The following is a 13,742-nucleotide window of genomic DNA, read 5'->3' as shown; positions in this document are numbered from 1 at the left end:
ATTTCCCAAGAATTCCCAAGAATTAGGGATAAAAAAATCATAATAGTAAAACAAGACGCCGTCTTTCACAAAGAGGCATAATCTGATTAAGATTGTTCTCTCATAGGGCTGTCGAGACACTCAGCTCCCGCTCCCTCCTCCCCGCGGCACGCCTGCGGGGGACACGCAGCGGGGCGCCGAGCAACGGCAACCGCTCTGGCGACGGCAGCGGCTGGCCGCGACCCCTGCCATGGACTGGGCTGGCCACCCCTCCTCTTCCTCCTCCTTCTCCTCCTCCTTCCACCTCTCTTCTCTTCCCTGACAGCCGGGGCAGTCTCCGGTACTGCCCTGCCAGACTCCCATGGACCGCCCGAAGCGGCTGCCACTGACTGCGAGCGGCAGCCAGACACTACCCTGTCCACCGCCACCGCGGCCAGCGGGCTCTGGGGGTTGGCTCGCCCGCCCCGCCTCCCCCTCCGCCCGCCAATCAGAAAGGCGATGTCTGCCGGCCGCGGATCGCCATAGGCCAGCGGAGCCGCCAGTCTAGGGTTATTCCCGCGAAGGGGCGCGGCGGGAGGGGGGAGGTGGTTGCCGGCTCCGTGCGGGAGAGTGGGGCCGGGCGGCGGCGGTGGCGCTGCGGTTGCGCCATCTGTCAGGAGCCCCAGTGGGAGGGAGCGCCCGAGCCGCGCTAACCCGGGCGGAGCGGAGCAGAGCGGAGAGGAAGCGAGGCGGAGGGGGTAGCAGCAGCAGCAACACCGCGGAGAGACCGTGCGAGCTCATCCCTGCCCAGGCTGCGGCTCTGCCGCCGCACGAATTCGGCGCCTCCGCCCCCGGCCGGGGCTCGGCGCAGCGAGTCTGCCCGCGGGGAGAGGCAGTAGCGCCCCTCGCTGCGGGCGGGCGGGCGGGTGGAGGCAGCCGGCGGAGGAGCGAGCGAAGGAGGATGTGAGTGCGGCGGCGCCGCCCCGGCCCCGCGCTGCGCCGAGCAGAGCTGCCTCAGGTAACGGAGGGGCCGGAGCCCTGTGCTCCGCCGCCGCCCGGGGGGAGCAGAAACGGGATGATGGATGGATGGATGATGGATGGATGGGTACATGGATGGATGGATGGATGGATGCTGCAGCGCGTTCATTTCCTTTGTGCGCCCGGGCAGTGATGGGGTGCGGGGGCTCCTGGCGAGGGGAGGCGGCCGCACTGCTGCGGGCATCCCCCACTCACACATACCCCGAAGCTCTGCCTGGAGCCGCCGGTCGCGGCCTGCAGCGCGAGGAGGACCGGGGGCAGCGGCGGAGACCGCGGTGCGGGGCTGGGGCAGGCGGGCGCTGAGCCCCTGCGTGCCTGGTGATCGCCAGTGTCCGTGTCCCCCACCCCCAGGGCCGCCGGCCGTGGAGAGGGGAGGGGACACAGCACAGGGCTGTATCTGTTGTCGCCGAACTGCGAAAAAGGGGAGGGGGGCGATAAATAAAAAGACCTTCTCTCCTTCTGAAATAAATCGTATAGGATTTGCTCGTCTGTGACAAAGGCCTCTTTCAGGGAAGAAAGAAGGGACGCACAAAATGCCCAAGGGTGGTAGGATGTGAAAAGAGGCTTGTTTCTTGTCTTTCCCCTAGGGTCTCTCTGTTCCTCCACAGATGAGGCCGCTGAGCTGGTGCCAGTTCCTTTCCAGCCACATTTTAGATTAGCGAGAGATACCAAACACCACACCATGGGTGACAGCATTTTGCTGTGTCTGCAGAGCTATAGTGTACTCGTCGCCCGACCTCCTTAATAACGCTCAGCTTGGTCTCTCCTTCCTCGGCAGCTAGCCTTATTTCTGCCCTGTGTGGATTTTGCATGTGTGTGAGTGCTAGGGGAGGGCCGGGGGTCACTTTGTGAAAACAAGACCATGATATCTCGGTCTGTTCAGCGGTGACAGGGAGGGCAAGGCTGAGCCGGTGCTGGAGGAGAAGGTTTAGGCTGAGTGGAAAGCAATCCTCTGCAGTTGTTCATCAATCACTCTGATATGCTCTGATTCCTGAAATGCTAAATAACAAGTGGGAACGGACCAGGCTTTCGAAATGCATACACAGGACTGGGAACGCCTTTGAGACCTTGTCATTTTCCTCCTTGTACACAGCCTCCTTAACTCCCACATCCTTCCCTCCACCATCCCTGCAGCTGTAACACTTTCCAGCATCTCCCCTCACCCTCCCCCGACCCAATTTCCTTTCTTTTTTTTCTTTTTTCGGCTTTTTTTTCCTTGATACCATTTTAACTAGCGCTTTGTGGCCAAAGCTTAGAACAATTGCAGGTGAAGATCTGTTTGTTTATGTGCTGGTGGAGGAAGTGTTTTCATTAGGCTTGACTTGTCTGATCTCCCATGAGGAGGAACAGTAAGCTAAAGGGACACTGTCAACTTGAAATCCGGAGAATGTGCATGATGAATGGAGCGCTGTGTCCAATATTACACCCACCGTTGAGTTCCCTGCTGGAGATCTGTGGTTTTTATAAGCCTGTCTTCTGACTGTGTGGGTTTGTCATGCAGTGAAGGAGTAAAAACACACTTCAAACAAAGTTCTGTTAAGTGAACAAAGGAGGCCAAAAGAAAAATACCAGAGTGGGAAGGGAGGGAAGGCATCATCTCCAACTTCTCAGTTACATCTATTACAACCATTGCTTGGCCCAGTTGGAAACTGGAAGGGAGAGGAGCTCATTTTCACACTTGGACATTTACTTAGTATCGGTAAAGTTGAAAGGTTATTAACTTTCCCCCAGTGATACAAGAGTTTCCAGAACCTTGATGTATGTGCTCAGAAAACTGGCAATACTTGATGAGTATCAGTAGGCTGGCACCTTTTCACAATTTTTTAAGAACAATTTGAAGAAGGGAGACTCTTAGAAAAAAGAAGAGGGGCCTTCTTGAGCCTCTTTTTACTCCACAAAGCTATGATTTTGATGAAAAAGAGACAGGAAGATTGCCTAATTCTGTATTTTGTTGGTAGTAGGCTTCAGATTTCTCTTAGTTTGTCAAAATGTTCACATGCTTCCTGGTAGGTGCCTGTAAGCCTGCCACTTCTCCACCTCTAACAAATTACTGTCTTATCTACATAGCTCATCTTTGGCAAAAATAAGAATTTCCAATATGAAGTTGTGTAATGGTGGGTCACTGGCTGTGATGTTTTGCAGTTTATGCTTCGGGCATGTTGTTTCAGAAATTCTGTGTTGCGCGCTGGTGGAAGATGTAGTGGCATGAAATACCAGTTAAGTATACAACCCTGAACAGGCTTCTCTGGAAATCGTTTTGATGTTGAATAAATGTGTGTCTTCCGTGAAGGATAAACAACTTTGGTGTTTGGGCATGGCAGTCAGTGTAAGGCAAGAGTGAGGAAGCTGGTACTGCAAAGTTGTGTATTAACCACTTTCATTTTAAGTATCTTGAAAGTTAGGGCCTGTTCACTAATTTCTATTTTATTTGAGTAAGATAAAACATTGCTGAGGAGCTAGTTATTTTTGAGATACTATACTAGATTTCATGACCTTGTTTATGTGAAATCCCTGAATAGCGTTATTCAAAATGCGTAAGTGGAGTCTGATACTGACCACTGGCCCTATGGCTTAGTTTAATTAAGCTGAATATAATAATCTGGATGTGGCATGGTCTGCACTGGATTTACAGGGTAATAAAATTGTGGCTAGACAAGTAAAAACTGTCCGGTGCCTTTGTCATGATTAAACACTGTAATATGGTACATCTACAGTATCATATATTTAGTTGTGTTTAAGGAAGGCTTTAAAGCTCTTGACCACTTTATGCCTGATTACTTTTATTTAACCAGCATCTTCACTTTACCGTCTTGCTTCATTGTAGTGCTTTTACTTCAGGGAGAGAAAGAGTTGTACACATGTGTTTTTCCCTTCCTCCTTCTCTCTGGGGCATGCGTTAATATTTGATTCAAACTTGTTCTGTAAAGTTCTGCTTAATTCAGTTTGGGCACTACTTTGAATGTATAATAATGGCGTTTGTTTGTGTCATGGACAGCACTTTGTAATTTGCTTTATGGGCAGGTCTGCTGCTGGCAGTGTGTATTGTCAAAGTGACCTTTCTTTGAGAGGGAGGAAACCAATAACTCCTGTCTCTTCCCCACTTTGCAGCTCCCACAGAATTGTCTCACAAGTAATTTTGACCCATTACTCCAAAATCAGGACTTGAACCAACAAATCTAACTCACCCTAGCTGTTCTATGGAAATCCAGCAATTAAGGCCTCCTTTGGTACCAAAAAACCTACAAATCTGTGTCATGCAAGTCTGTGATTTACTTGGGGTGAAGCCCACAAAACAATATGCATGTTTTTAGCGTGGAGCATTCTGAGGCCTTGCTACCAGGGCAGTTATGACCCCTGTAGATTTCACATGCCTCAGTAAAGGACAGGATGTAGCTGCTGGCTGTGCTGTGCTGAACATATTGTGCACCTCAGAGCCACACTCCCAGTGGTCCATGTGCCAAGGAAAATGCTGCCAGGACCACCCGATGCAAAGGGCCTCAGATGGAGGTGAACCACTAGTGCTGTGTCTGCCTGCATCCTGCGTGTTTCACTTGGTACCACAGTGGCTTGCTTTTAGAGACTAAAAGCCCTAACCTGCTTTTGATAGGATAATAATAATAAACCAATCAACCAAATAAATAAATAAAAAGCAAAGCTTTCCATTTTTATTTCAATAGGTGACAAGTGGTTTCAGGCTGGTAAGCTGCCTCTCAGTTTGAGAGTGGTCAAGTAAAACCTGTCTGCAGGAAATATCCTTGAACCCTGAAACTAGAAACAGGCCTGACCTAATGGGAGCTTGCAGCCAAGGTGAAGCGTCTCATGGTTCTCCTTTTCACTGGCCACAGGAAAACAATGACATTTGGAAAAGGATTTTTTGGAACTTGCCTTTGCTTGGAATGGGAAACAAAACTGAACCATATCAGCACTTATACTGGGGTAACTGAAAAATAAAATTACTTCAAGTCTATCAAAACATGTCACCTCATGTTGCTTGTGACTATTTTGAGTGGTAACTTGTGATGACAGCAAGGATTTCAACTCAAAATATGAGCACCTGTTTGGAACAAAATAGAACCTTTGACACCTTGATTTTTTATTGAAGTATAAAACCAGCAACAGTTTTACAGAGCTTTTAGATACGGATAGAATTTCCTTGCAGAAGATGACTGTCAGATTTTTCCTGACCAGCTCTATTCCTTGTATACCATGAATTTGAATAAACGTTTTTCATCTGAGAAAGCCATCAAAAGCTGGCCTGGCAATGTCAGCTGACTGGAGTTAGATGGCCTTAGTGAAATTGTTTTTCCAACAGCGGAGGGGACTGCAAATAAATATTTAATTTGCTGTCCTTCCCAAAATGCAGCTCTATTTCTTTTATCAAAGGCACCTCGATTTGAATGGATCCACTCATGTTGTTCGTGACAGGGTGATATGAGGTTACCCTACATTTTTCAGCTCAGCTTCTCCTGATTCAGGGAATTCTCGCACCTCTGAAGTTGCTTGTTCAACACTATAATTTTCTAGAGTATCTGTGAGTTATAAGTCCTACTTGATTAAACCAGTAACCTAAATTTTTAGGCAAGTTAGTTGATGTTCTTCATGTTAAGTCATGGTTTAATATGCTGAGCTATACAAGGCAGTTGTGATGTGAGTGTTTTGATGAGAACAGGGAAATTCACCCCTCTACACTTATTTATTTGGTATTGCTGGGGTTTTTAGGAGGCAGCAATGACTGGATGACTTTTCTAGCCTAGGGAAATTCTTTGTCCCATCTTGCTTTAGATACCTTGTGGCTACAACCAGAAAAGACTAATGTTGAAAAGTGGCTGTTGAGTGATGTGCTGAGTGCTTTGAAGTACGAAGCAGCCCAGCCAGAGCTCCTCAAAGGAGCCAGAGCTACTTTTGGTAGTATCTGATCTGGTGCTGTGGAAGCTGTTACTGGGCTTTCCCCAAAACCCATGATCCTATGGTGAGGGGCGCTATCAGCAGCCGGCCCTGACCAAGGGCTCACATAGTATGGGCCTTGCATAGTATGCTTTGCTTCACAGCTCTTAGGGTGGCCTTGCAGCAGAGCATGAGAGCTCTTGAAGACATAAACATCTAAAGCCTTAAGGGTTGTAACAATTTAATTGAACCTGAAATTGAGACCTTACCTTTCAGGCGAAGTGTACCATCAGTACTGAAACTTACAGATGCACTTGAAAAAATATTATTTTATTCACCAAAACTCTGTCATTTGCAGTGCTAAGTTTGGAAAGTGTTCTGAAGCTGAAAGTAATGGTAATGGCACCAGCGCAACATATGAAGAAGCAGAGAAGTAGCTGGGGTGGAAGGACTTTGAATAGACCAAGGGAAGAACTAGCTGAAGCAGACAGAGGAAGCTGCTTCTGTGTGTGAGTGAGGACATTTGCTTTAATAGTGGTGTTTGGCACCACTTAAACTTGCATATAACTCTTAGCAATTTTTGGAGGAGGAAACCTCAAATGATTGGCTTGACTTGGATGAAATATCTTCTGTTTGAAATTGTCCTTTTCCTCTTGGCTCCAGTTTTCCCGTGTTAACAGATTTGACCAAAATAGTTCTCAAACCTTTTTGGTATGGTCCAAGATGAAAACATTATTCCCAGATAATTTTTATCTTGTCAGGCCTCAGTTTGCTGTGTGAAGCTATACAGAGAAGTTAAACGGGGTATGAGAATAAAGAATAATATTAAATACCCATTCAGTTTCTTTAAAAAAAACTTTTTTGTTCCATTAAAGTTCTCTAATGACGGTATGTGGTGGTTCCTAGCACCCCTTTTCTTTAAATTTCTATTATTTTATTTGTGAGGGGTTTCGTTTTGGTTTGGGTTTTTTTACTTTTTTTTTTTTAAAGCAAACAAACTTTAGAATTCATTTGAAGGCTTGTTATTGTCTTAATAAAGACCTGCCAACCTCCCTTGTTTTTAGAACAACCTGTGTGTGAAAGAGCACTCTGCATAACATTGATCTTTGACTTGCAGCTGTACCACTTACAAAAGAGGCAGCTCTGAAGGTTTTCCTGGCATGACTTAGGAATATAATGCAGTTCCTATCTTGGCTTCTGATATCATTGTGCAGATAATTGTTGATTTTTTATTTTTATTTTTTACCCCTTCCCTTCCTCCCCTTCCTCCCAAATATGTTGTTTTCTTCCCTTTGTGCCTGACCTTTAAACTGCAGAATTGCTCTGGGGATTGTAATTGAAGTTGATGCTCTTGCCCAAAAATAATTGGGAAGACTTGTTGCTGGTTAGTCCAGAAGTTCTCCAGGCCAGAGGCCTCAACAGCATGCTGTGTTGCAGCATCGTGCTGGAAGATGAAAGCGCTGGGCACCTAGCTGAAGCTCAGATTAGTAATGACGTTGGTGAATGACCTTGTTTCAGCTCTGGGCCATCAGTGAGGTGCACAGTAATAACAACACTCATGGACTTTTTCTTTTTAGCCCTTATGAACTTCACAGTTATGCTAACAAGGGCTGTAGGTATCTCTGTATCAGCAAAAGTCCTGCAACTCTGGGGGCTGTGTTAGCTTTCAAGAAATAATGAAAAGTATCACTTCTCCACAGAAGTACTTTTCCTTCTTCTGTGACAACTTAATCCCATTCCTGGTCATTTCTTAGGATTTAGCATAAGACCAGCTGATAACCCTGTTTCGGAGATGGCGATGATTGTGTCCTACAGCCAGCTGCTTTCACCCCCGAGGGAGGAGAGCAGGTGTAAGAGAAAGCAGCTCTCAGATCATTAAAAGAAAGAATATTTGTTCCTGGGACTGGGTTTTTCTTTGTGAGTGCCTCTAACTAGGAAGCAATGATAATTCTTTTTCCAGGAAAAAAAAAAGGCAAGCATCTCTAAGACTCTTAATGAAAACCCTTATTGTTTTACTGGGCAACTAGGCTGTTTCTTGTCTTAACCTATATGTAAGTGCTTAGTATTGATTTTTAATGGTGGAGGGTTTTTTTATAGTGAGGTTAACGACCTCTTACACTTTCAGACCTTTCTGCGGACAGGTCCTCTTGCATGCTGTCACTGTATGCTAATGATATTTGAAAAGAGGCAACAACTGAATAATAAGATTACACAGGGGAAGCCCACATCCAGTCAGATTTTTGTTTGCAGACCGGCAAAAATGCCTGTTCTGTTGCTTCTTTGCCTTCCTGGAAAGTAACTGAAAACTCGTAAGTTTCCTTCTGGGGTTTGGCTATGAGATAGCCAATAGATTATGAAATTTTTGGTCATTATCACTCTGGGCAGCATTTGAATTGGTGATTTCAGCAAGAAACATTCCAGGTCCATTTCCAAATTCATGGATAATGTGCTGTTTCCACTCTTCAAGAAGGAATAAAAAGATGGAAAGCTAATTCTTTGAAAAGCACAGTATCTGAGGTCATTCATAGTTTTCATTAAAAACCTTTAGCTGAATGTGCAGGCCTTTTGTTTCAGATATTAAGTTATATAGATGACTGAATGGTGAGTGATTTTATATTCATAACATCTTGTGCTTTGGACTGGTGAGGAGGAATAGCAACTGGATTCTTATTTTTATTATTTAATTCCTTTTCTATTTTATTCCGAAAGACTGAGGCAAAGTGCCTTTAAAAGAAAAAATCAAACGTGTTTAATTAAACCCATTTTATTAGCTGCAATCATTGCTGAAAAAATTTGTAAGCCCATCAGCATAAAGTTGGCATAAGGCCAGTGTACAGAAGCTAGCAAACTGAAGAGGCAGATTTAACTCTGTGTTAACAGGCTGTATGCTCTCAAGATACTCTACACATCACATTAGTTTCTTTTGACCACTTCTCTAGGAGTTTCCCTTTTGTAGGAAATGTAACTAACCCAAAAACTTGTCTGAGAAAAAAGCTGCTAAATATTGTGACCTTGTGGAAACAACCCTTACATCTGAAGGTCAAAAATGAGCTTTTATACACTGGGGGAGGTAGAAGACAAGCACTGACTGTTTTTCTTGCTTATGGCAGCATTACCGGACATGCTTAAAAAACGCAGAACTCCTTGTCCTAATGTTCAAATGGGCCTGCCAAAAAGGAACAAATAGGGTTGCGGACAAAGTGCTCAGGGAAGACCGTGTCCCTTTTCTTCCTTCTCCTCAGTCACTGCAGGCAGGACAGAGAGAGTATTGGTACGCATTACTTCATGACTTGACATTCAGGACAATTTGCTGCCAGTCCTGTAAAAGGTTAAAACCCTTTTGTTTATATGTTTGAAAACTTGAAACTCTCAAAAACTGTGGGCTTCCTCTGGCATCAGTGTGATTCAATGACTTCTTTAAGGGTAGGGTGACCTTGTCTCTGCTCTTGTTATGTTTTCAGCAAGTCTTAATTTGAACTGTTGTAAAGTTACATTGTTTAGGTTTTTGTTTCCTCCCCATGCATAGAATCATAGCATAGAATCATAGAATAGTTAGGGCTGGAAAGGACCTTAAGATCATCTAGTTCCAACCCCCCTGCCATGGGCAGGGACACCTCACACTAAACCATATCACCCAAGGCTCTGTCCAACCTGGCCTTAAACACTGCCAGGGATGGAGCATTCACAACCTCCCTGGGCAACCCATTCCAGTACCTCACCACCCTCACAGTAAAGAACTTCCTCCTTACATCCAATCTAAACTTCCCCTGTTTAAGTTTCAACCCGTTACCCCTTGTCCTATCACTACAGTCCCTAATGAAGAGTCCCTCTCCAGCATCCCTGTAGGCCCCCTTCAGATACTGGAAGGCTGCTATGAGGTCTCCACGCAGCCTTCTCTTCCCCAGGCTGAACAGCCCCAACTTTCTCAGCCTGTCTTCATATGGGAGGTGCTCCAGTCCCCTGATCATCCTCGTGGCCCTCCTCTGGACTTGTTCCAACAGCTCCATGTCCTTCTTATGCTGAGGACTCCAGAACTGTACACAGTAATCCAAAAGAGTTAGTTTTGTTTTATGAAGCTGTCTGTACAGCTGTAGGTATTAAACAAGTCAGCCAGATTTGGCTTTTGTAGTGAACTTCTCCACAATTTGCCATGTGAGTTTATGTCTTACAAAAGACAGTTTTCATCCTTTTAGAGCTAATGTGGCACAGTGAGACTGTTCCAGGAGTAATGTGAACCTGAATGTGATGGTGGGTCAAAAAAGCACTGCTTTGTGTTTACTTCCTTGAGTAGAACAGGCCTCAGACTGGAGATATGTCTGCATGGCTATGATTCTATGGGACTGTGTGGAGGTGGACAGAAGAGCTTGTGTGTGAGTACCGATAGCCCCAGCAGCCCAGGAGGACCATCCTGCTAATGTGCCTGCACTGCTTCCAGGACCACCATGATGTGTTCACAGCTGGTGTGAGTGTATGTGTGCAGCAATATGTGGTGCTGTAGAGGCTGTACTTCACCTTTTGACACAAAAAAAGACGAGACATGAGAGCAATGACCTGAAAGAGTGAATTAACTAGATGAATGTTTTGTTATTTATTTGTATGTTTGTTTGTTCTTTACATTATATGCCCCACTGAAGAAAGGTTCTTCAGGAGCTCTGATAACAGCTACCAACAAGCTTTAAAATGATATGGTGCTGCAATTGTATGCAGTGTTTATTTTCAACCTTTCTTAAAGGAGGATGTGATCACCATTCAAATTGTATCACCATGTGAGTGGGGAAGTACTTCTTGCTGAGCCAGTTGTTTCCAAAGTAAACTGATTTAGAAGGCTTGCTGTCTCAAATTTCATTTGAAAGGGTTAATATGTTTCTGTAGATTTTTTTAGTGCCACTGGACCATTGTTAACACTCACTTCCAAAAGTGAAGTAACACGGATCTTAAGTGAGCAACTCTGCAAGGGAAGTAAGATCTGTGTTTGCCAATAATGTAGTCACCCCAAACTGCAATAGGAAGCATGTCTTCTGCAGTCAGCAATACATTGCCACTGTGGTGCATAATTTCTGAGAAAATATCTTGAAGATGGCAGTCAAACCACATGATGTAGATTTACTTTATGATTGTTGGTATGGGAACTTGCTGAACCTGTGTATATGGTGAAAAGTACATAGCTTTGGGCTCTTTCACATAATGGTTTAAATCTGGGGCGAGGGGGAACCAGTAGTTTTCTTTGAAGGAATGATCGCCTGCAATTTTTTGCCTTTTTTTATTCCCCCAGTCATATTGTTGGGGTTTTTTAGTATATCTAAGTTCTCTAAAGTTAACAGACTTCTCTTCTAAAAGTACTTTTTAATGAAGTACTTTCTTCTGTTAAACTACTTTTTAATAGTCCTTCCAACTTTGCTAAGGAGTTCTTCTTTTAAAATTTAAACAAGAGAATCTAGGTTTGAAGGGACCTCTGGAAATCATCTGCCTGTACAGAACAGGGTTAACCTCAAAGCCGGGTCTAACTTCAAAGCCAGGGCCTCGTCCAGTTGGCTTTTGAGTGTCTCCCAGGATGGATTGAACAAACCCATCTCTCTTGATCTTTTCTTCATAAGTCAAGTGCTGCAGCATCTTGGTGGCCATCCACTGGACTCACTCCAGTATGTCAATCTTTCTTTTCCCAGGACTCCCAAAACCAGACCAAGTACTCCAGATGTGGTCTCACAAATGCTGCATAGAGAGGAATAATTACTTCCCTCCACCTGCTGGCTAATTAAATTGCTTATTTGGTGCCAGATCTTTGGTTGCTGTCTATTGTCTTCACTTCTCTCAAGTGGGAGGGGTGGAAACTCTCCATTTCAGGGGAATACTTGTAGGCTTCTCTGTCACCTCAAAAGAGCTGGAACAGAGGTGGCCCTTTGCTTTAATTGTCTGAAGCAGATGACCAAACCAGGGTTTACATACACAAAACGCAAAGGTTTCCATTTCCCTGTAGTGATGTTTTGCACCAGACTTTCATGCTGCATACAGCAATATAACCTGAAGTACTAAGATTGTATCACAGTGATTATTTTGGTAAAATGGTGAAGAAAATGCATAGTAAACAGCATGTGCAAAGAGATGCATTGTGTGTATTCTGTTTGTTTTCCTAGCAGTACTTTAGCTATTAGCTAAGTTACCCACTTAAAATTTAGTGTTTGGTAGCAAATATGAGGGTTGAAATAACAGGCATGCCACCCAGATGAACCTCAGGAACTGTGAGACAGTAACATGTGCTTAACATTTTAAATGCAGGCATTTCTTCACCATCAGATTTCTGAGACTCCATCACTGAAGTTGTGTTATTGTAGGTGGCTGAAATACATGTGACTAGCTATAGTCTGTGCTTTTTAAGGGTTTAATCTTTTTACATAATTTTATTTTATTTTTTTTTATATTTTTTCAAACACATACAAAATAAAAGTTTTTTGTTAATGGATTAAGTCCATAAATTAACATTTGCCTGAAAAAAAACAGAAAAATTGGAACACAGAAGCCCACAACCATCACCACACTTGTGCATGTGGGACTTGTCCTGCAGTTGCTGCTGCTTTGAGGAGCATGAGTCTCATCTCACATCCCCTAGCTTAGATATTGTCATGCCCCAATGTAGAAGAGCAGCTGAAGGCATAGGTCTTCTACATGCATATGCCTGCTTTAATATCTAAGATATTTAGCTTAGGGAATTCTGGCTCCCCAAAAATTGTGGTGAGGTAAGCACTTGGCATGTTGAGAGGACAGTGTCTGCTGCTAGGTCAAATGATGGCAAGGGAGGTGGTTGGGCTGGGTGGTTGCTGTGCCTCAGGGACCTCCTGGGTGTTTTGGTAAAACCAAAGAAGAAAGAAGCCTTAAAACCCCAGTGGATGTAAAAGGAAGCATTGGTAGAGAAGCTTGAGCTGAGAAGCTGGGACAAGGGAGGGGAATTGTCAGGCTTCCCCCACCCTCTTCTGTATCTGATCTTACCAGGGAACTTCTTAAAAATCTCCCTTCCTACACTGGCGGTTGCCAGCACTGTTTTCCTCCTGTGATTTTCCTTTGGGTATTTGTTCTAGCTCTGTGGCACTGACTGTGGCAGCCAGAGGCTCTTTTAGAGATCCTTCTTTCACCTGGGTTGTTACCATAACCCTGCTTACAGCAATCCTCTCTTCATGCTGCTTACCTCGGTCTTCTCTGTTGCTCACCTTCCTTGCCTTGCCCACAAATCCTCCCATAAAAAATGAGCTGTTTATCCTTGAGCTAATGGGTGTTCACGGTGCTCCCATCATAATGCTGCAGAAGTGCTTATATTCATGGCGATTAAAAAATAAAAAGGTGGTTTATTTTTGCCCTACCCTGGGAATTAGCTGTGCATTTTCACTCCATCTAGTTGTCACCATAGGTTGAGTTGATCTGGGCTCTGAGGGTAAGAAGCTTCTCCTGATACAGAAGTGAACCTTGAGCTATTCAGCTTATTCAGGCTACCCAGGCATCGGTGTGTAGCAGAAGGACAATGTGCATTAGCTTTGCCAAAGTGGAGGCTAACTACTAAACTGGTCCCTGTATTATGTAGAGACATGTGGAGTTTTTCCTGTTGACAGTAATAAATGCACCCCCTCCCAGATCCTATTGGTCTGTTGGCTACTATTGGCAGTGCTGGATAATAGGTCATGCCGTGGCCATCAGGTGAGGTTGAACATCTCGGGATTGTGCGTACTTTTATTTATTTGCTATTATTTTAGTCAGAAGCTGGGGTGTCTCGGTGCTGTGTGTAAGGTCTCATCGGGGAGATGGTGAGAGTTGAAAGCATTTTGAATTTTTGTTCCAGTTTTCATTTATGTTGTGTGAAAAGCTCACCAGCTTTCTGG

At 44.6% G+C, this 13,742-nt stretch overlaps 1 protein-coding gene across 3 annotated transcripts in view; it reads left to right on the top strand.

Moving 5' to 3' along the window:
• Nucleotides 1-593: 593 nt before the first annotated feature.
• Nucleotides 594-13,742, top strand: part of FYN (FYN proto-oncogene, Src family tyrosine kinase) — a 145,869-nt gene continuing 132,720 nt past the window's right edge. For all 3 annotated transcript variants that reach the window (XM_005154693.4, XM_005154692.4, XM_005154691.4), the window contains exon 1: nucleotides 594-976. The gene's annotated coding sequence lies outside the window, so the exon portion shown is untranslated. The remainder of the gene's footprint in view (nucleotides 977-13,742) is intronic.

This window comes from Melopsittacus undulatus, chromosome 3 (genome assembly GCF_012275295.1).
Source record: "Melopsittacus undulatus isolate bMelUnd1 chromosome 3, bMelUnd1.mat.Z, whole genome shotgun sequence".
NCBI lineage: Eukaryota > Metazoa > Chordata > Aves > Psittaciformes > Psittaculidae > Melopsittacus > Melopsittacus undulatus.
Note: the sequence above shows the minus strand (reverse complement) of the source record. Positions and strands in the feature narration are given on the sequence as shown.